The sequence below is a fragment of the Dromiciops gliroides genome, chromosome 5 (assembly GCF_019393635.1).
Source record: "Dromiciops gliroides isolate mDroGli1 chromosome 5, mDroGli1.pri, whole genome shotgun sequence".
Lineage (NCBI taxonomy): Eukaryota > Metazoa > Chordata > Mammalia > Microbiotheria > Microbiotheriidae > Dromiciops > Dromiciops gliroides.
The window spans coordinates 19,504,031-19,526,869 of NC_057865.1; the positions used below are offsets into that span (position 1 = coordinate 19,504,031).

Sequence of the window (22,839 nt, forward strand, 5' to 3'; positions counted from 1 at the left end):
ATGAGGCCAAGCCTGACTCCAAATACAGCCCTATATCCAGTGGGTGATGGAAACTCCAACTTTTTATGGGAAGGTTTCAGGGAGAGTATTCCATTGCCAGGAGCAGCCGTTGCAAATTCATCCTGACATCTAGTCTCTTTGAAGAATAAGTCTCTTGATTGACCTCAGAACTGACCTCTCCTCCTGCCCTATGAGGGTGGCAGGATGGTGCAGGATGTGGGGAGAAGTAGGAAACATGGGCTTAGGAGTTACTTAGGTTATGGACTTTATCTGTATGACCTTGGGAAATCCCCTTTCCCTTTCTTGGTCTTAGAAACAACGTAGCATAGCCTATAGAAATCTAGCCCCAAAGCCAGAAAGGCCTGCATACAAATCTTGGCTCTGCATTAGTAGAGAGGAAACTCTTCACCTCCTATTTCCTTCTGCCAATGAGATCATAGTTCTGATCCCCATCCCTAGCAGCAGGCCTCAATTTACTTATCTCTAAAATGAAGAGGCTGGACCAGGTGACCTGTAAGGTCCTTTGCAGCTCTAAATCTATGATCCTATAATGCCTCAGTTTCCTTATCTGCAAAATGAGGAAGTTGGACTAGATGGCCTCAAAGATCCCTAAATCTGTGGTGCATGGACAGATCCCATTGCTGCCTGTGATTCTGGCATCATCATCATGGCAATAATGAGGGTTAAGTGACTTACCCAGGGTCACACAGCTAGTAAGTGTCAAGTGTCTGAGGCTGGATTTGAACTCAGGTCCTCCTGAATCCAGGGCCGGTGCTTTATCCACTGTGCCACCTAGCTGTCCCCATTCTGGCTTTATCATTGACCAGTCTGGTGGCTTTGAACAAGTAGATCCCCCCACCCCATGCCTCCACTTTCCCATCTGTAAAATGGGCTTTGAGCTGACAGTATAGCTCTCCTGCAGTGCTTCATTGTGGCATGGAGGGACTGGTCAGGCTCTGGAAGGCTGTGCCAGCAGCACACAAGCACTGGCAGGTCCCATTAGACTGGCAAGCCTGGATCTCGGGCCAGCAATGAACAAACCTGGGTCTGTTGTCTGGGAGCTGGCTCAGCTAGGTGTGGAGAGGCTGGCTCCCTGCAAGGAGGCCAATAGATGAGGAATTGTTCTGGCCAAGGCGGTTCTGCTTTATGAAAGCATTTCTGTCTCCATGGGTGGTGGTGTGGATGTGCCAGGCAGGGGGTGAGAGGTCCCCGGCTAATGAAATCTTTCAAAGTATTAATATAAAACATTATTCTGTTCCCACAGGGATTATGTAAGACTAAAACAAGATGTCTGTGAATATTCTGGTGGTCAATAGAATGTGATTCAGTTCAGCAAATATTTCTTGAATGCTTCCTGCATACAAAATTTTATCCAAGGGACGGGAGACACTAAGATGAAAAACAGCACAGTCCCTGGCCTCTAGGAGCTTACAATCTAAGAGGGGAAAGGAATCCTCTGGGACACAGAAGGACTTTGGTTGGAGACCCACTTCTGACATATAGACTGTCTGGATTGCCCTGGGCAAGTGGCTGCACCTCTAGGCTACACAGATCATCATAATACATCTTAGAATGAGACCAGGGCCAGTATCCACAAGCTATACCTTAGCACAGTAGGTTACAGCCCCCACTGGCAGTTGGGTACAACTTTTTGAATGCATAAAATGAAAGACATAAGATTGCTAGGAAAACCAATTATACTGGATTATGCCTATCAAAATCTTTTTTAAAAACCAGTCAGAAAAGAAAAGTATTACAGATTCAGGCCATACCCATGCTGGTCCATCAGCCCAGAGCTAGGGTAGGAAAGGAAGCAGCCTCCACAAGACACTATGGTTTTGTGGAGACAGGTTGAGTCATGAATGTAGCCGGCTCCTTCTAGCTTGTTTTCGGATCTGGTGCTAACCTCCCAGCGTGATAAACCTCTGCATCTGCCAACTGCCACTCTTGGGTCTTGGTTCTCTGAAGGAACTTGGCTCCTGGCCCAGCCTGACCTCTTGGGTTCTGGCTTGTTTGGATCCCAGTTCAGATCCCTCTCTCTAGGTATATGCGTTATTATTGGGACATGTTTGCTCTTCTCTGGGAGGACTGTGAGATGAAGGAGGAGCCCAAAGAGAGGGTAAGGAGACATCCTTGAAGGGAGAGATACAGATGGATGTTCCTCTAACTATGGGGATCAAGGGAAAATTCAGGGAGGATGTGGCGCTTGGGCCAAACCTTGAAGGAAGGTTCAGGTTCTTGGGTTCAGGTGCTGCGTCTAACTTGTGACCCTGGGCAACTGCCCAACTTCTCATTGTTTCACCAGGCAGCTCTAAGAAAAAAACCCATAGCTGTGTGGCAGACCAGCTTCCAAACCAGGGCTCTCCCTACACTGATGAATCATAGGTCCATACTGGCAGCATTTATAGCAATGTTGTATCATATGGAGATCACTTTGTAAACCCTGAAGAGCTATATAAGCGCTAGCTATGATCAAGGAATCAATCAAAAACATTTATTAAGCACTTACTGTATGCCAGGCATTGAGAATGCAAAAAGAAGCAAAAGTTGGTTCCTGCCCTTGGGGAGCTTACAATCTAACTGGGGAGGCAACAGACAAATTTGTTGTTGTTGTAAGAGGCAGTATTCCAGATCAAATAGCTCACCAGCTTCAGAGTCAGGAAAATGGACTTGGGTTCAAATCCTTCTTCTGGCACATACTGGTTGTATGACCTTCAAGAAGCTCACTAGGTAACTCTCTCCAGCTTCAATTTGCCAAACAGTTTTCTCACCCTGGCACATTTGGTAGAGAAGTTTTCTCCCTCCAATTGGAGCTCCTTATTCTGCTGAAGTCCTAGGTCTGGTAAAAAAAAAATCCAAATCTCTCCGGGAGTACTTTGAGATTTTCAAAGTTATTTGCATATGGTGCCAGAGAAATGCCCTTTCTCCATCTGTCTGAGCCTTGCATTGTTTACCTCTGAATTCTGACTTCATGACTTCAAAGTCCTGTCATTTCCAGGGTGTGGCTACTCCTTCCCCTCCCCCATCTTCCCATCCCCATTTATAGTAAAAGGTGAAGATCCTTTAAGACCAGGATTCTTAGCTTTTGGTGAGTCATGGAGTCTCTTGTCAGTGAGCCTGTCAGTTCCTCAGAATCATGTTTGAAAATGCATAAAATAACATGTAGAGGCTTACCAAGAAAAGCAATGAGAATTATTGGATTTTTAAGGGCTCCAGACTCCTGCACTAGATGGCCTTGGTGAGTTCAGTGGCCAAGCTTGGGGTGGGGGTTGATCCATTCTATAATGGAGCTCCTCTGATAGAACAAGAAGCCCCCTCACTTGGCCCACACCCCAATGCTTTGCAGTGTGTCAGGACCTACCAGCACTTGGGTTCCGCTGTAGCCTATGAAAACCCAAGGTCTGATCCACATCCTGATGTACTATCACAGGAAGGCAGTGAAGAAAGCACTATTCCCATTGTATAGGTGGCAAAATGGAGGCCAAGAGAATTGAACACATTCAAGGGCATGCTTAGTAAGCAGCAGAGGCCAGGCAATGGAAAGCCTATTTAATATGGAAAAGCCAAGCCATGAAAGTCACCAGGCTGCCGTTATTGGCATCATTTACATTCCTAGTGCTATTCACATAAATGCTTAATAAATGTTTATTAAAAATCCAATTGAATTGTAACAGCAAAAATCTCCTTTCAGGCTAAATGAGATCTGGAAATGGGACTTGGTAGGAGCTTTGTTTTATGCTTCCTAATTTTGGGGAAGGCTCAAGGCACAAAGTGAAGAGAGCTTAGCAAGAAAAGTGCCCAGACAACAAAGTCTGGGGCTGAGAGAGAACAAACCCTGCAGGTTCCAAAGAGGACGTGGGGAATGGAGGGGGGGGGGCCGAGATAAGGCCCCTCTTAATCAAGAAAGCAAAGGTCGAACAGGGATGCAGCCATTGAAGGGCTCAACCCTGAGAAGCTGAGCTAAGCTGGAGAAGCAGAAGCCATGGTCACTATCCAGAAAGATGAGGAGGCTGGGAAAGACCAGCTTTTTGTTATTTGCCAGAATGAGCTTATTAAGGAACTTGCAGCCTCCAGGTGGAAGGAAGCCAGAGACTTGGAGAAACATCCATCCAGTCTCTTTGTCCTCCCTGCTCTGGGCAGCAGAGCTTTAGCTAGCAAGCCAGGTGCCCAGGGCAAGCAGCCAGAAAGGTGTCTTCAAATCATTTTTTAAAAAACAATTTTAGTGGGGGAGGGCAGAGACCTCAAACCTTGGGAAGTTGTTTTATATACAAAGAAACTCTGAATACTCCCAGGTATGGGGGAGACAGACTCCAGAATGAAGGAAGGAGGTCTCTAGGGGGATGGTCACTCACCACCAGAGAAGGGAGCTTGGAGGAGGGGAGGCAAGGACCTGAACCCAAGAAAGCCTTACATAGAGTGTAGTCAGGGGGAGGGTATCTGGTAGCTGCTGCCTATGTTAACTACTAGACTAAGCTTGTCTGCCTGCTAAAGGAATACAAAGGTTGTCAGGACCTGATAAATTTTGTCACCTTGGTAAAGAGGCCTTGCTACCCTGCTCTAATCACAACCCACCAAGGAAGAATATTTAAACTTAATCTCAAAAAGGAAGCATTACTGTGTTCTTTTAAATCATCTACATTTCCCTCATATCCTTCTCATCTCTAATAACAAAAGATGGGGGGAATGGGTAGAAAAGAAAATAAATTTAGTTGATAATTTCATTGTATATTTGAAAGAATCAGCAAGTTGTACCTAGTAGATTTACAGTTTCATATGCAATCATCTTTTTATTGTACTATGTTATGGAAACACTTGTTTTATTCCATAAATTCAAAAGAAAATTTAAAAAGAAAAAATGTCTGCCTAACCAATCCACACACTGAAAAAAAAATCCGATGTTATTTTCAAAGTTCCACACCTGTGAACCTGAGTTTCTGCAAAGATGCTAGGAAATGTGTTCTCATGTTATGTTTTTGGGGCCACACTTATTTTTGTAATTTAACAAAATTCAGTTTTGATTTATTTGTGGCTGTTGATCTTTCTATTTTCATTGTTATGTTATTGAGTATTTTTTCCTGGCTTTGCATCAGTTCATAGAAATCTTCCCATGCTTTTCAACATTTTTTTCATAGTCATCATTTCATATAACACAGTAATAATATATACAACACAGTAGCCATTACATGCATGCACCAGAATTTATGTAGTCATACCCCAGCTGATGGGCATCTACTTTGTTTCTAGTTTTTTGCTATCACAAAAAATGCTGTTATACATATTTTTTGGTGAATTTGGAGCCTTTCCTTTTGTCAATGAGTTTCTTGGGGTATGTGTCTGTTAGTGGAATCTCTGTGTCAAAGGGTATGGACATTTTAGTCACTTCATCATTGCAGATCACTTTCCAGAATGGCTGCATCATTGAGTGTTTATGCCATGGAAATATCCCTTAACCCCACCCCCAGTCTTCAGATTCAAGTATATGTTTTGGCCATAAGTACTGTTCTGTTCTAGGAGCTGCCTCGCTGGAATAGGATGGCGGTTACTGTTGTTAAGTCATCTCAGCCTCTGTGACCCCATTTGGAGCAGTTTTGCCATTTCCTTCTCCAGCTCATTTTACAGATGAGGAAACTGAGGCAGACAGGATGAAGTGACTTGCTCAGGAGTCACACAGCTAGTCAGTGTTGGAGGCCGGATTTGAGCTCACGTTCTGATTCCAGGGCCTAGCTGCTGCCCTTGAATAGGATGGTATAGTTGGCTGAATAAATAATAAAGATGGCACCATGTTTATAAACAGGGTGGTATAATAGGAGGTGTGCTTAAAATGGATCAGCAATACCTGAGTCAAATAGAAACTCTACCACCTCCCAGCCCTGTGACCTTGGTGAAATCACCTCTGAAGCTCACTTTCCTTATCTGTAAGATGAGGTTAACCATGATTCTCAGGGCTCTTGTGTGATTTAATGAGGTCATGTAGTGAAATATAAAAAACAGGCCAGTGGCATAAATTGATGGAATTGGAGCTGGATGGCTGAGGCTAAAGAAGCAAATCACGTACATCTCTCTGGGCCTCAGATCCCCCATCTGTAAAATGAAAAGGTTGCACTGATGGCATCTGAAGTCTCTTGCACTTCTAGCTTTATGGTCCTATGGTATGCTTCTTAAACATGAAAGGTGGGGGCAGCTATGTGGCACAGTGGATAAGCACCAGCCCTGAATTCAGGAGGACCTGAGTTCAAATCCGACCTCAGAAACTTGACACTTACTAGCTGTGTGACCCTGGGCAAGTCACTTAGCTCTCATTGCCCTGAAAAAAAAAAAGAACATCAAAGGCAGAGAGAATTTTTTAAAAATAGATTTCATAAAGCTTCTCATTTTGAATGAATTAGGGGAGCTCTAAAACAGAACCAACTCTGGCTAATGATGATGATGATAAGAATAATGATAATTAACGTTTTATAGAACTGTAAGGCTTCCAGAGCAGTTCACTCACATACAAACACTCAAAACTGAGAAAAATGAGATGTATTTTCATAATTGTAAAAAGCCACCCTCCTAATGCATTTGTTTTAGAAATGCCAATTTGATAACTCAGATTTGCCCATAATGACCTCCTTATAATAAGATCCCCAAAAGAAATCACCAAAATGTATTCCTTCCCCTTCCATCATCCAAAGTTTGCCCAGCCAAGCTTATGCTGCGAACGTTCTCCCCACCTCCCCCCCATCCTCCTCCTCTGGCTTCTCTTTGTCAGGTGGAAGTTACCTGACTTCAGAACATGGAACTTCTAGGGAGTGTTTCTTTGCCACCATAAAGCCCAGCTAATTTTACAGATGACCCTGGCTGATTATAGAGTGTGTGGTTTATGGAATCCTTGGGGGTTTATTGTGTCAGCCTTCAGAGGCAGAGGGAAGTAGAGGGTGGCAGCAGCACCTGGGTGGCTGAGTTTAGAACAGGTAGCCTAAAGACCCAGGTGATCAGCTTCTCTCCAGTAGGACTTGGCTATTAAAGCCAGCTCTGGGCTGGAGTTAGTGAAACCTTCTCAGGTGAGGTGTGCTCCATGTGGCAAGCCACATTAGTCATTACCTAACAAAGTTTTACTTCCATGTAATTGGCTGTATGGGGTGGCCAGGAGGTTCAATGGATAGAGATTTGGTCTCAGAAACGTCCTAGCTGTGTGACCCTAGGCAAGTCCTCTAACCCTGTTTGCCAGAATTCACTAAAGAAGGAAATGGCAAACCATTCCAGTATCAAAATAGAATGACAATATTTCGCATTTGTACAGTGACTTACAATTTGCCAAGACCTGTAATTAGACTGACTCTGTGAAGTTTCCTCATTTGGAAATAGGGGATTAGATAAGATGAACTCCAATGTCCCTTCCAGCTCTAAATGGCAAATCTCTAGTTCCAGGACATGAGACGTGCTTTTACACATCTTAGCTCATCTCATCTTTCCAAGTCAGCCTGTAACAGACATCACAATCCCATTTTCCAAATGAGGTTCAAAGGGTCGTTTAAATGAGTTCCCTGTGGTCCAATGTAGAGATTAGTAGCCTGGAGAAGTTGAATATTCACTCATTCTTGAATCCATACCAGCCTTGAAATCCTGGCTGTGGTTTTCACTTTCTTTGTGACCTTGGGTTAGTCACTACTCCATGGGTCTCAGTTTCCTTATGTATAAGATGAAGGTGTCCTATCCAATGTTCTCTGAGGTCCCATCTAGCTCTAAGTTCTGTGATTTAAGCCCTGGTATCTTCTGACTCCAGGTTCAAGGGCTTTTGCCACCAGAACACATTGCTTCTTGGGCCTTGCCCTTTCTACCATACCATGCCATCCCTCCAGTATCCAATCAATCACTCGATCAGTAAGCATTTATTAAGTCCTCACTATGAGGCAAGCAGTGTGCTAGATAGTACAGATACCCAGAGAATGAAATAATTCCTTCTACCTGCCTTTCTGGGCTGATTATTGAGACTCCTCCTTCCACACAGGCAAGGTATTGCTCTAAGCACTGCCAAGAGAGCCCAGTGTGTCCCTGCCACTGTCACCCTTCTTTGGTTTCCATTGTGACTTGGCTCCCTCACCAGGCTCAGCTACCTAAGCTAATGGGGAGGCATTCACTGATTTGGTCAATAGCCCACCACCGTGCCCAATAAATCTTTTGCTCCAACCCAGTTGTACTTTAAGAACCACTGGCTTTTAAACACTACACTGCTTTACCAGCTTCCAGAGAGGACATTTCTTTTGAATGTGAGGTGGCAGAAAGCTGTAGCCAAAGTCAGCATCTCCTAGGAGGTTAATTATTAGTATCTAGTGGAAATGGAAGTGCTGGCACCATATGCAAGAAAGGAAAGGGTTCTGATTATGTGGCTTGTTTAATAAATAATAAAGAGGCTAGCACAAAGCTGAGATGGGGAAAAGGGGCAAAAAGCAGCCTTTACTGTGGCATGAAGATAAAGCCACCACATGAGAAGATAGCATAAAGGAAGACCAATTGGGGAGCTGGTCAGCCCAAGTGGAGAGGTGTCCCAGGTGAGGTGAAGAATGATGTGCAGTCATTGACCGCGTGGTCCTCCACCCAACCACAGTGAAATCTATCCTCTGAGGGCCAATGCCCTAGCAATGCCAGCAGGGCCTGGAATGATTTTTTTTAAAGTACTCTGGATATTATTTAAATTAGATGATAGTCCACCAAATTCAGTGTGACTCAGTGAGAAGGTTGGGAAACTTTAGAGCATCCTGAGAGCCTGGTTAACATTCTGTGGGAGTGATGTATTAATGCAATCAGAGCTGGCTAAAGGGAAATTGTTTTAGATGTTTTCTCCATTCTACATGGATACCGGATTACCAAAGCCTCTCACAATAATGGACACCTCCTTCCTTCCTCCAAAGTGTCAAGCTCCTGGAATTCCTCTGTGGTTTAGATGCGGTTGGTTAGCCCTCTCCTTACTTACAAAAAGCTAATTATCTTCCCATGACCCTTTCACTGAGGATCCTCCCAAATCTTTATTGCCCGAGGCAGCAGCATATCTACAGCTAAATCTCCTTTCTGGTCAGTTTCTTTTTAAAATAATGATAATAATAAATAATGATGATGGTGACATCAATGATAATAATAGGAACAATCTTTCTCCAAGGGTATCATATTGTCATTTGGACTTGATAAGGGTAAAATACTTCAGAAAAGCTAGAGACAGAAGGCTTGGAATTTGAATTCTGAGCTGAACTTGATCCATCGGAAGAAGGTGATCTTTACCAAGACCTTGGTCCAATCCAGGCAAGATGCACCCCTTAGAGCATGGAGCTGTGCAGGAGAAAACTGTGGCCATGTAGATAGGCAACTGCTTTGAAATGTAATCTTTGGGAATTTCCCTGGGGCACTAGCTAAGATGAAGTGCCAATGTGACTAGCCACAGCCAGTATGTGTCAGAGGCAGGGTGTGGTCTTCCTGGCTCTGAGGTCAGCTCTTTATGTTCGCTATAATATACTACCTCTTGGGGGCTATTATTACCTCTATTTTGCAGATAAGCCAAGTGAAAGTCAGAGACTTTCTATGACTCTTGGGGACACACAGCAAGTAAATGCTGGAGGCAGGATCAGGTTGTCTTAAATTTCGAGCTTAATGGTACCGAAGAGTAGAGGTTCAAACATACTGCCTATCATTTATAACACTCCTGAGAGCAGCCTGGACCAGATTAAAATGTAGTTGGGGGGGGGGGAGGCAGCTAGGTGGCGCAGTGGATAGAGCACCAGCCCTGGAGTCAGGAGTACCTGAGTTCAAATCTGGCCTCAGACACTTAACACTTACTAGCTGTGTGACCCTGGGCAAGTCACTTAACCCCAATTGCCTCACTAAAACAAAAACAAAACAAAAAAAAAGTGTAGTTGGGAAATATTTGACAAAAGAAATACAAATACAATAGGACATAGATGATATTAATATGTAGTTTTTAAAGTCAGTAGCTGCCTGCAGACATCTTTATAAATGGTTTAGTGTTCTTGTAGACAGCATTGCTGTAGGGATCCTCCAATCAAAGCCTGTGCTTTTACAGAGGAGAAAATGGGGACTCTGAGAAGTTGTGGCTTGCCCAATCTCACATGGGTCATAATTGGTCCAGCTGGGATTTGAACCCAGGACCTTTGACTCCAAATCCAGCAATCTTTCTTATTTGATCAAAAGTCTTCCTGAGTCTAAAGCCAATGAGCTATCTTTCCCCCCTAACCCTCCTCCTCTGCCCCATTCCATGTCACTGCTCAAATTCTGCATCCGTCCTCAGAAATACTGGACATGGATGAGCTGGGATTAGAGAAGGGGCGGGGGGGGGGGGGGGAGCAGCTCATTGTGATGGGGGAAAATGCTAGATTTGGTCTCTACAGGCCTGGTCTGTATGCTGGATGAGTGATTGGCATCCTTCCTGTCTGTCCCTGGCCAAGGTCCTTACACCTCTCCATGCCTCAGATATGGGAGAATATTGATAAGGCTCCTAGTTGTGAGAATTGATTCAAAGGGATTTGCTCACCTCACAGCTCAGTAGAAAGATGTGCTCTTCTATCCTCTGCTTTGTTGTTTCCTTGATACCAAAAATCTCTGTACAGGTCAATGCTGGCCATTTCTCGACAACATTATTAATTCATTATTTTTTATTGCTAACTTTTGTTTTAACACAACTGATTAACATAAACACTCGAGCCACAATCCCTACTTCCCGAAACCTGTTAAGCAAAACAAAACCATAGCATCTCTGACTGACGGCCTGGGCTAAACTTGGGTAATGCTTGTTTTAAAAACCCAAGGCTCTGGGATTTAACTGAGAAGGATTGATTTAGAACAGAGCAACTTTTTTTCTATCATGGGCTCTTTTGGTAGTCAACCCAGTGAAGCCTATATCTCAGGATCATGCTTTTAAATGTGTAAAATAGAATATATAGGATTACAAAGGAAACATGATACTGAAATGCAATTATTAAATACACACATACACACATACATACACATGTGTGTGTATACCACAAGTTTACAAGCCCCAAGAACCACTGACTAAACCAGTGTCCCAGGCATGGGGATCAACAATGGTGAAGGCACAGGGATGGGAAATGGGAGTGTTGTCTTCAAGGAACAGCAAGCAAGTCAGTAGAACTGGACCATAAAGTATATGGAGGGGCATAGTGTTAGAAGACTGGGAAGGCAGGAAGGGGCCAGGTGGTAAAGAGCCTTTAAGGCTAAAGGATTTTATAGTGAAGAAAGACTAGAGTAGGGAGAGCCTAGAGTCAGGGAGCCACTTGGGCGTCTACAGCAATAGTCCAAGCATGAGGGATGAGGTTCTAGTGTCAGAGGAGAGAAGGAAGCACATGCAAGAGATGTGCAAAGGTAGAGTGGACAGGCCTTGGGGGAGAGGTTGAGGGGTCAAGGATGAAACTGAGGTTGGGAGCCTGGGTGACTGGGTGGTGGCATCATGTTGTAGACCAGGATATTGGTGGAGGTGGGGACATGTGAGTTAGTCCCCTAATCCACCCCATACTCCCAAAGTAGCAACGTGGACTCTTGCAAACAAAGAAATCATGGGACAAACCTGGGGCGGATTGGGTTTACTTTGTTCCCAGATGGATGGATCTAGGACCCAGCTATGAGACTCTTTGGGCAAAAAGAGAATACAAATAGTATTTAGAACTTTGGTGGATTACTCTGGAGACCCTAGGGAACCTACTCCTGACTACAGTCTTTGTTTATGTTTATCTTCCTGAGATGCTTTAATTGTCTTGAGAACTGCTTCTTCCCGAAGGCATTGGTTTAGGATTTAGTCAAAGCATTGTATGTTTGAACTCAGCTCCCATGGCACCAGATGAGGAATAGCGACCCAGACACCTCAATGCTATTGGGGAAGACTGGGAGAGGAGAGGATTTGGTGACATGCTGAATGAAAAATTGGAGTTTAGAGGAGAAACTGCATTTGGATATATAGACCTGGACATCATTTTCGTAGAGATGGTAATTATGGAAGCTGAGGAGATTACCCAATGAGAGAGAAGAGCCTTGACCTGCAGGTTTTGAAAAGGATGTAGACCTGGTAAAGGAGGCTGATAATGAGATTTAGAGGGAGAAACAAGAGTGAGAAGTCTCAAAAACCCAGGGAGGAGAGAGTATGCAGGAGGAGAAGATCCAGTTTAATAAAAACGTCAAATGCCAGGCCACTCAGTGGGCAGGATGGTAGTGGGGCTAGCATCCCCAGGATGGACTTTATGTGGTTCTGACTGAGATAGCATAGAGCCAGTTTGGTTTTCCTCACAGAACATTGCTGGAGATCGAAGGGGCATATGTGTAGTAGGTGGGTTGGCAGAAATCAGCTGGTGGGTGGCTTGGGTTAAGAGTTGGTGGGTATTCCAGAAAGAGCTCTACATTTGGAATCCTATGTGCTGAGTTCAAATCTGTGACTTTGAGCAAGTTATTTTTACTTCCCTGAATTTTAGGCACTTCTTCATGTGTAAGAGATCTGGGTATGATCAGTCCCACGGCCTCTTCTACCTTTCAATCTATGATCCTTTCCTGTTCAATTCTGCGTATAGGAAGCTGGCTTATTTCAGTCAGTCAGTCAATAAACACTTATTAAGCACCTACTATGTGCCAGACACCATGATAAATTACAGGGACACAAAGAAGAGCCAATGACAGTCCTTGCCTTGAACCAGTAGGATGATGCAAACCTCTAATAGGGCCATCTTTAACAGCACAGATAAAATCAGATCACATTGGAAGCTTATTCTCTCCTTCAATCCCAGCCCCTGCAGTGTTTTTATTTAGATGAAATAAGGTTAATGTGATATCCAAGGCAATCTGAAGGAAGGAATGGATGTGAGAGCTGCTGCAGGGGTGGAATTGTCAGGACTTGTTAACTGATTAAATATGCGAGGACAGAGTAGAGACTTACCCCATCTCCAGCCTTCCCAACCTTGGTGTTAATAGTGGTGCCCCTGACAGAAATGGTGAAGCCAAGAGGAAGAACAGGTTCACAGATTCCTCACCCCTTTGTCATGGTGACAATGGGAACTTTGTAGGCTCCAACCCAATCCTAAAGCACTCATTAAGCCCCTAGCTATACAAGACATTGTTCTAGGTGCTGGGGTGACAGTGAAGGGACCTCAGCAGCCATCTAGCACAGCCCCTCTCATTCTGTAGAGGAGGAAGTTAAGTGACTTCTCCAGGGGAACTCGAGTAGTAAGCATCCTTGGCTTCAACAAGTGAGTCGGGGATGGGATGGGGAGAAGGATATAATCTGTATGATGCAGGATCACAGAGTTAGAGCAAGAAGAATCCTTTGGTTCAATCTCCATATTTTACAAGTGAGGAAACTGAGGCCCCCAAAGTTTAAATGACTTGGTCAAGGTCACAAAGGTCCCAAGGTTGCCAATGGCAGAGCCAAGATCTGAGTTGAGATCCTCTAGCTCCAGTTTGGCTCTTTATCTGGGCCATGATGCCTATGGGCATCATGCTGGAATGTTATATTTGGGAGTGGTCACCAACTGCTTCCTATCCAAAGTTCTCACAGTCATTACCTTGAGATGCAGCTGGTTGAATGGAAGGGAACCAGTTTTGGAGAGTCTCAACTCTGTTATTTACTATCTACAGAAAATTTAACTTCTCTGGTCTTCAGTTTGCTCATCTCTAAAATAAAAAGTTGGACTAGATAGATCATGGGTTTCTAATCTTTTCATAGCATAGGTCCCCTGGGCAAACTGGTAAAGTCTAGAATAATGTTCTTAAATGTAGAAAGCAAAATAGTATTTCTTTCTTTTACTTTTTTTTGGGGGGGTGAGGCAATTGGGGTTAAGTGACTTGCCCAAGGTCACACAGCTAGTAAGTGTCAAGTGTCTGAGACTGGATTTCAACTCAGGTTTTCCTTAATCCAGGGCCGGTGTTTTATCCACTGTGCCACCTAGCTGCCCCAACAAAATAGTATTTCAAAGGAAACAAATTGTACTGGATTTTTATAATTTTAAAACCAACACTACCAACAAAGTCACAAACCCTAAGTTAAGAATCTTTGGAAGCTATCCAATGCCCCCTCCATTCCAAGCTTATTAGCCTGTGATTTTTCCCCTCCTGAATCGCCTGTATTTCTGAGGTTAATACATTCCAACAAGCATTTATTAAGCTTCTGCTGTGTGGAAGGTACAAGCAAGCTCGGCCTTGAGAATAAGAAGGCGAAAAGAAAAATGGTCCTTACCGTCAGGGAGCTTGCAGTTCACTGGCGTATAACTTGTAGATTGTTGAACATGAGCACGATGAATATGATCATTTGAAGAGGAGGAAGAGAACAGGGATAATTTAGGCATTGGCAGGTATCCTGCAGAATATGACACTTGAGCTGAGTGTCAGACAAAGCCAGGGAGTCTAAGAGGCAGAAATGAGAAAGGTGAACATCGCAGATCTGTGGGACAACCTAGAGAAGTTGTTCAGATTCTCTGTAGCCAAGCACAGATGTGCAACTAACCTAAGGGTGAGCTCTGCCGCTGTCCAAATGCTGGGTACTTGTGAGGGGTTGAATTCTAGCCCACTAATTCGTTTCAATACTTTGAAAAATATCTATGGGGCCTGTAGCCCTCAGCCTTCTTCATTTTCCTTTTCACTCCTCTCTTCCCTATGATTTTTTATTCTCTTCTCTTTTCCCCTCCCTCTCATCCTGTCTTTTACTCTCTCTTCTTCCTGCCTTCTCCCTGGCCCCTGTTCAGCCTCTCACCCCTCTGTGTATCCTTGTATTTCTGAACGATTGCCCAAAGCATCTAAGTTAGCATTGTCTTTTCTATTCTTAGATCAGTCTGTTCTGGGAAATAACAGGGCCAAAAATCTTGTTACCAAGTGTCACTGTTTCCTTTATAGGGATTAAAGGGAGCAGCCTTGTTGCACGGGGTTGATTACTCTGCTTTCCTAATTAAAGAGTTCATTTTGATTGTGCCTTGTTTATTCAAAGAAATCATGGAACATTTGAGCCCAAAGTTTATCCTGATTGGCTGAGGCTTATCTAGGTCAGGGCTCCTTATACGTTGTCCACTCATGACCACTTTTTGCCAGAGAAACCCTGGGTATATAGTTATATAAAATTGGTAGACATAACCTTTTACTGTTGCCAAGTTTCTTTGCTTGGGGAGAAACTGCACCTCCTCTCTATGCCAACACTTGGGACAAAGCTCCAGTTGCCTCTTCCTAGTTAAAACTCTGTGTAGTTTTAAGAATCTCTTGTTTTATTCATAGGGCTTCCCATGTAGGAGATACATAATAAACATTCATTGAATTATTCTCAGATAATGGTGTTATTTTAAAAATAAATATTGACTTAGAGTAACATAAATATGTAGCCCTCGTGTAAAAACCCGTAGCTTAAAATTTACCCAGATGCAGTAATTTCTGTATCTCTTCCTCAATAATAATAATAATAATAGCTCATATTTATATAGTTCTTTAGTTTGCGAAATGTTTGCAAATATTATCTCATTTGATCCTCACAACAACCCTGGGATGGAGGTACAATTATTACCCCCATTTTTCAGTTGCAGAACCTGAAGCACACAAAGATTAAGTGACTTGCCTGAGGCTGCCCAGATAGTAAGTGTCTGAGGTCAGATTTGCACTTAGGTCTCCCTGACTCCAGGCTCAGAATTCTGTGCACTGCAGCACCATCAGTGACCTCAGTCCAGGGGAATTAGATGTCATGCTTGTAAACTTGAATGGAAATGTTGCTTCCTTAGCTTCCACTTCAAATTCTGATTGCCTAGGTGTAGGCAGAAGGACCCTTTCCTTATCTCTGGGTTCTTACCCTCTTCTCCTCTCCCACACTCACCCTTACCACTGTGCCCTGAAGGGCACCGGAATTCTGCTGGGATGAGTCTTCTTGCCAAATGAATAGAGTGCTGGGCTCTATCTTCACCAAATTGGCCTTGAAATTGATTCCCATGATGGTCAGCCAGTGGACATGCCGCTCCCAGGGACATCAGCTCTACTCAGAGTGATGTGTCACTGGTCATCTCCTCTAGAGTAGCCCAGCCTTGCTGCCAAGATGGATTAGATGTCACAATAACATCTCATTGAGAGAGATAGCTTCCCCAGAATGCATCAGGGCTGTTTGGTGAATACAAGTGAAGGGAGAACAGAGCCTGGCCTCCCCAGAGCCAGAGCCCATTCCTGGGCCCACTTCTGACACACAGGAGACTCCTATGGCCCCGCTCTATTTTCATCCCTCTCTTATACTCTGCCCTTCCCCCGGCATCTTAGGTCAGTGCTGGTGCCTGGAAGCTCTAAACTGGACACATCTTTCCTGGCTTCCATATTTGAAGAGCTCCATGATGCTTTTGGGGTGGGTGTATCAAGTTGACAAAGTCAAGAAATGCCACAGTCCCTAATCACGTGGGTTTACCTCTTACTGGAGGAGATGGCAAGCATATATAGAATTATAAATAGAATGTCTAAAAAAAGAATAAATACAAATTTATACAAAGGATTTTTGGAGAAGGGCTTCCTAGAGAGGCCTCCATCAATACAGATTTCACTCTCTTCCCAACCCCTCCTCTTCTTCCCCATCCCACCCCACAAAAAGGTTTCTTGTGGCCAAAAACCAATCAAATCTTCTTGGCCAGCCTTCTGGTGGTGAGCCTTTCTGCCCAGCTGGGCTGATTTTCAGCTGACAGTCTGCCTCTAGGCTGATACTGGAAGCCTTCCCAGCATGGTAGGACCTACCAGAACTTGGCCACCCTTGGCGTAGCTGTTGTGAGTTCAGAGTCACTGCCACACCATGAAGGGGCCTCAGAGGAGCTTGTCAATGGAGGCTACAGAATCTGGTTCATTGCATGGTTGTTTAGCTATTTTGATAATGATAACGTTCATCCACATGGTCCCAACACTGAGGTGGTAAAGCACCTCATTTTTATAACGCCATAAAATTTTGACTATGATGGATGATTTTCACTTCCTTGGGGTCACACAGCTATTAAGTGTCTGAGGCTGGATTTGAACTCAGGTCTTCCTGACTCCAGGTCCTATGCTCTTTCCACTGTCCATTTAATCCATTAGTGTAAGTTCCTCATTTTGCAGATGAGGAAACAGGCTGACTGACTTGTTCAAGATCACAAAGGTTTCAGAGGGTGAATTTCTTCTACAAAATGTGGAAAATCAGATATTATGTAGCTCACAGGTTGTTTTTGAGAAAATTGCTTCTCATACTCCATAGAAATGTGAGCTCCTCTTCTGAGTCTGTGCTGCTCCCTACAGTCAGTATTCTATTCTAGGGCACAATACCTGTAACCCCTGGAGAGGAGAATTCGGTTTATTGTATTTCCAGCATTCAGGAACCCCAAGGAGAAGACTGAGCATAATAACCAACATTTAACATTTATGCTTCTCCATTATATTATAGTACAGTGAGCACATGCCTGCCTGGTGTGGCTGTGGATTTGTTGTACTGTTTGTTTCATAAAGAAATCAAGTGTCAGATGAACCCCCGGGCTCAGGACAGTCCCTCTTAAACTACTGGGATGATAGTGATTTCCAAGGGAGTGAATTGTCAATGCTTCCTGGGAAGAGCCAGGGCTAACTGTGCCCTAGGTCAGACTGGAATGGGATTGTACCACCTTTCCCCCTGCCCCCCACCCAGTACATGCCATTCCATCCTAAACGTGAGAATAATGACACTGAAGACTAATGGATGGGGGAGGGCAAGGTCATGCTGATAAGAGACAGGTGGGTACAGTAACAGACTAAGAAGAGCTCAAATTCATTCATTTCTCCATTTACTTCTCCATGTGTCATGTATGTGTCTGTCCAAACTTGTGATTTTTTTCTATTTATGGAACACCTTGTGTGGAAACTCCCTCCATCCTTGCAGGTGGATCCAACTCCACTGTGGCACTTAGAGAAGCCTTGGGGACACAGAGGTGACCTGCCTTGAGGAGAGTCAGAGGCATGACCCCAAGTCCTTCCTGACTCCAAGGCCCTTCTCTCCCCACTATGCCACACTACCTCTTACCTAATATTCAGGTGGTACCTTCATTTTTGTGAAGCACTTTACATACATGATCTCATTTGATCCTGGGGTGGGGGAGGCAGGTGGAATTCATGAGGTAAATGTATCAGGTATTGTGATTCTCATTTAATAAATAAGAAAACTGAGACCCAGTCAGGTGAAATGGCTGATCCACAATTATTAAGTATAAGAGGCAGGAATCGTATCAGTTTTCTTCCAACTGTAAGTCTTGAACCCTTTCCCACTATGACCTGCTACCTCTTATGAACCCCTTAAATTCTGTTTATTCAATAAATGACATAAAACTATTTTATATTATTCTATTTAGGCTACTATTCAGTTCCATTCTTGTTTATCTGAAAGGTGGCAAGTTGAGCATTCCTATTGATTTAATTTGTTTAATCAGTCAATCAACAAACCTTTATTAAGCACATACTGTGTGTGGTGGGTACTATTCTAGGTGCTGGAGAATCAAAGACAAAAATGAAAGGGTCCCTGCCCCTAATTACATTCAAAGCAGAAGCAACAAGCAAATGCTGTGTCATTTCAGTCATGTCCTACTCTCTGTGACCCTATTTGGGGTTTCTTGGCAAAATACTAGAGTGGTTTGCCATTTTCTTCTCCAGCTCAATTTACAGATGAGGAAACTGAGGCAAATAGGGTTAAGTGACTTCTCAGGATCTCACGGCTAGTGAGTGTCTGAGGCTAGATTTGAACTCAGGACCTCCTGACTCTAAGGCTAACACCACCTAGCTGCCCTAACACATAAATATATCCATGATAAATAGGAGTAGGGACTGGAGCTGTGATTTCATTCTTGCTCCCAGATGAGGAAAGTCCCTGCTAATGCAGGTCAGTACCTTCTTGGCAACTTACTTCTTAGAGAGTTGCAGGTGACATATTGACTTAGAAAACCACACGTACTTATATATTTCTGTTATTAATAATAATATGTGATAAAATAATGGAATTTGGCAGACACCCAGGAGCCCCACCTGAAGATTGATTTAGAATTGATTGAATTGGTTGAGACTAAGAGTCTGTAAACCTAGTTAAGGTTGATTAAATTGAGACCACAACTGGCCAGCCCTTAAGGAGTTATTGTTCTCAGAAGCTACGGATTTTGAACTCAACTCGAGACCACCTTCAAGTCCAGTGAACCAATGGATTTGGATGATGCCAACCAATCAGCTTGAAGCAGTGTGTAAGGACCGCCTCTGCTCCAGATCTATAAAGAGCTTCCACACTCAGTTTGGGAGGAGTTCGTGATTGAAACAGGCTCATGGGGGGGGGAGGGGGAATTGAGGAAGAACACGACTAGGCTGGAGCTCTAGGCTAGACAGGCCTTTTCTTAAACTTTCTGAACTCCACGTGAATACCTGGTATGCTTTAATAAATGCTTAATGCCCAAAGACTGGTGCTAAAGCTTCCAATTTAAGGCAACCACACATTTAGATTTTTAAATGTCACAAATAATAATATATCAACACATTACAATTATATGGGAACTATATTTTAACCCAGTTAGGGTCACAGTCATGAGTGTTATAGGCCTCATGCAGCTCACTGAGCCTCCCAGTTTACATAGCCAGTATATGTCAGAAGCAAGATTTGAACCCAGGTCTTCCTGGTTCCAAGGTTGGCTCTCTTTCCCCTACCCCACTGCCCCACTGCCTTTATATAATACCTCCATATAAGATAATTTGGGGGGAGGGGAAAACACATGCATTTTGGGGAGAAAGACTCACATAAAATGTAGTGCTTGAAGTCAATTTATCAACATCTCATGCATCATAGTGTTTTTAAAGAAGTAGAAGAAATGCTCTTAGTACACACACACACACACACACACAAATGTTGAACATAATTTAACATCCTTTTGGTGATCCAGAAGGTATGTAAAAGTCTTGTAAAGTCTTATAGTTATCAGTATATTGGGCTACATGGCATTCATTGTCTAGTAATGTCTTTTTAAAATGTGGTTATTTTGAGTCTCTTTGCTGTCCAGATTCCAGATAGATGAGACTGCAATTTTCTCTAAAAGTAGATATTGTGAGTGATTTGCCAATAATGAGACCACAAGACCATTGTAATGTGTTTCATTGAAGGAGAAAAGAATAGGAAAAGACTTTGTTATATGGAACCCATCAATGATACTGTACTTTACTATAATTTAATGGGGGTGGGAGGATGGAGGAAGATTGGTTCTGATAACAGAAGAAACATGCTACTTTTTCTTGGAATTCATAATAATTCAGATCCTTCATAAATATCGAAGGCATTCTTATTCCTGAAAGGGCTGGAAGGGCATTGTTGTAGCATTGGGAACATGCTATGATTCTCTGGTCTGGATGATGGGGCAATGGTGTAGACTTGAGGAAACCCACTCAGATTTCCTTACAAGCAATTGCTAGCATTAACGAATTGAACAAAGAAATGGGATGTTTGCCATAGCACCAGGTTTAGCAAAGATTTGAGCTGGAAATTCCTAAAGACCTTGAGATCTCATCTGTGTTTCTTGTCCTATCTTCTGTTTGGTAAATAATGTAATTCATCCGGAGGCTCTCCAAGCAATTAAAAGACCCACTGATAAAGCAGGGTTGTATTGTTATAGATATACTTGTAGATAGCTCAATAGTACTCTTGAAAGTGGGCAGAATTCTGGGGTGGGGGAGGCAACCCTTGCTTTGGACAGTTCTGCACCTACAATATGTAACCCCCAGATAGGGTTAATTAGGTTGCCTTTTCTCAAATTAATTTTAAAAAGCCTAAATTTTTGGCAAACCTTAAAGTCTCAAAGTTGTTTGTAAATCTGCTATTGCTTATGATAGAGATGATTGTTATCCTTCATGCTCATAGAGGACCAAAATGATATCACTATGTTGGGGTCAGAGTGCAGTGCCTCTGACTAGCTGATCAGACTGATAGGAGCTCCGAAGGCTCTACCACAAGTCAGGCACAAATAGTCCATATGAACATTTGAGGTGAATTTGTGCATCTTACATTTCTCTTCAACTGCTGCAATTCTGCTTTGCCCATAGAGCACAGTGCCTTCTCTGATTTGGGCATGCTGTGCTGGGTGGTCCTGTGTCCTGGTCTCTCATGTCTCACAATTGATTCCAAAGTTCTTCAGAGAGTCCTTGAGAGTGTCCTTGTATCATTTCTTCTGGCATATGTGTGATCACTTATAGTCTTTTAGGCTTTGGCATTTGAACAAAATGGCCACCCCATTGTAGTTGCACTCTCTGCAGTGGAGTGTAAATGCTTGAAAGTTCAGCTCAGTGTCCCCTACCTTATCTTGCCTGATCTTCAGAATCTTCCTAAGACAATTCAGATGGAAGCAATTCAGTTTCCAGGCATGGCATTGGCAGACTATCCAAGTTTCACAGGTATACAACAAAACAAGGTCAGCATGAGGGCTCTGTGGACCTTCAGTTTGGTAGTCAGTCTAATACCTCTTCTCTCCCACACTTTCCTTCAGAGCCTCCCAAACACTGAGCTGGCTCTGGCAGAGTGTGTCAACCTCATCATCTATGTGTACATCCCTGGAAAGTATATTGCCAGAATAAGGGAACTTATCCAGTGTTGAAAATGTTTCTATTTGCTGTAAACAATGGTTCCACGTATGGATGTTGTGTTGTGGCTGGTGGAGGACTTGTGTCTTCTTGGTGTTGTGATAGAGATAGGGACTGGAACAATGATTTCACTGATAAGGGGGACTCATTCCTCTTCCCCTTGTAGGTTGCTATTGTCTCTGAACCTTAAAGTCTTGGAGAGTTGCACAGGTCACTAAAAAGGCTAACCAACTGGCTCAAGGTCAAAGGTGAGACTTGAATCCAGGTCTTTTGGGGGTATCTGGGTCAACTCTCTATCTTTGGCTAGGATAGGAAGAATAATTCAATTCAAACATTTGGAGACCCATTCTTCTCTGAGGGATTAGCTTTATTCTGCTTGGCCCCTAAAGGCAGAATTAAGAACACCGGAAGCCTAGATTTTATATAAAATGGACTGGATGGAACCAAGAGCTTACAGACTTCCTTTTCCCTAGAGGTCCTCAAACCAACACCAAATGACCGCGTGGTGGACAGTTTTGTAGCGGGGCTTTGGAGGAGGGGAAGGATTTCAGTAGTTAGGGATACACACATAGGAGGAAACTATGAAATTCTCAGAGACAGGGGAGGGCAGGGTCATGGGTCATGGAGCTAGAAGGGACCTTAGAAACCATCCAGTTTAAACCCCTCACTTGAGAGCAGAGGAAACTGAGGCCCATCGAGTTGATGCTTCTTGCCCAAGGTCTCACAGTGGGAATTTGAACCCAGCTCCCCTGCCTGCACCAGCCATAGCCTTCCCACTATGCCACACTGCTTCTCTGAAGGAGACAAGAGAGCAGTGAGCAGAGTCCAGTGTGGCTGGAACAGAGAGGAGATGAAGGAGAAGGATGAAGCTGATGTTGGAAGAGTATGGAGGGATGTGTGTGCCAGCCTGGCCAAGCACTTTGTATTTCATCTGGGAGCCCCTAAAGGTCATTGAGCAAGTTTCCCAATTTCTCTCAATGGTAACCCTGCCATTCCAAGTCTGCAGCCTGGAATCTTTCCCTGCCCTCCTCCTCACAGCCAATCACTCACCAAGTCCTGGGGATTCCTCTTCACAGAATCCCCCACCACTCACACAGCCACCATTGTACTTCCAACCTTCAGCACTGCCTGCCCAGCCTCCCAGCTCCTCTCCCTGCCTCTGGTCTCTCCTTTCTCCAAATCATCCTTTGCCCAGCCTTCAGAATCATCTTCTAAAAGCAACCACTCTTCTGCTTAGAAATCCCATCCCACTGATTTTCT

At 43.7% G+C, this 22,839-nt stretch overlaps 1 protein-coding gene across 1 annotated transcript in view; it reads left to right on the plus strand.

The window, feature by feature from the left end:
• The window catches only part of CHN2 (chimerin 2), a 295,322-nt gene that overhangs the window by 98,204 nt on the left and 174,279 nt on the right, over positions 1-22,839 (plus strand). The gene's annotated exons all lie outside the window — the stretch shown is intronic.